We start from the raw sequence: 709 nt of genomic DNA on the forward strand, positions 1-709 counted from the left end.
CAGGGTCTGAGTCCACTCTGTGAAACTGTCAGCTTCTGTTGATGAATCTGAACTGATGACATTAGATGAGGAATGTGTCTTCCTCTCAGTCTGTTTGCTGGTTTTTCTGGAGGCAGAAATGAAGGTTTGATGTTTTTATCCAAAAATGTCATGGAAGTAAAATCTCACATTCAGATTCAAGTGGACTGTCAGAGTTTAATAATAACCCCAGGACAGAGATAACCTGATCTGATTCATTCACACGTGTTTTTACTTCATGATTCATTACAAAAATCCATTTCAGGTTCCAACAAACTAACAGTCCACTCAGACAATGTTTCCTCCTTCAGTGTCACATCCAGAAACACTGAACAGTCTTCATCAGTGAAGAAGATTCTCATCTTCTCACCAGCTTCCTGCTCTGAAGGAAACATCTTCATTCATCATCATGGACAGCCAGACCAACCTCTGTAGAAACACAATCCTCTAGTTCCAGACTAAAGAAATGATCCCTGAAAGTAGAGTCTTAGTGAGTTCTGGATGTTGTTTGTCCTCTTCTGTCTGCAGACAGGAACTCCTGCTCCTGGTCTCCTCCTGCAGATCACAGACTGCTAAGTTAACAGTTTGGTCTCACAATTCCTGCTGCAGTCACTTCATGGAGAGTAAAGATGAACATAGGATGAGGCTTAGTGAAGGTTCCTGATATGTCTGATAAGGTTCCAGAAGGACC

The 709-nt window shown here is 41.9% G+C and overlaps 1 non-coding gene across 1 annotated transcript; it reads right to left on the bottom strand.

The window, feature by feature from the left end:
* Positions 1-301: 301 nt before the first annotated feature.
* LOC144990721 (small nucleolar RNA U3) lies at positions 302-507 on the bottom strand. Its single transcript, XR_013654679.1, has one exon. It is a non-coding gene; the product is annotated as a small nucleolar RNA U3 (small nucleolar RNA).
* Positions 508-709: the final 202 nt, after the last annotated feature.

This window comes from Oryzias latipes, chromosome 2 (genome assembly GCF_053564925.1).
Source record: "Oryzias latipes strain Hd-rR chromosome 2, Olatipes_Hd-rR_3.1".
Lineage (NCBI taxonomy): Eukaryota > Metazoa > Chordata > Actinopteri > Beloniformes > Adrianichthyidae > Oryzias > Oryzias latipes.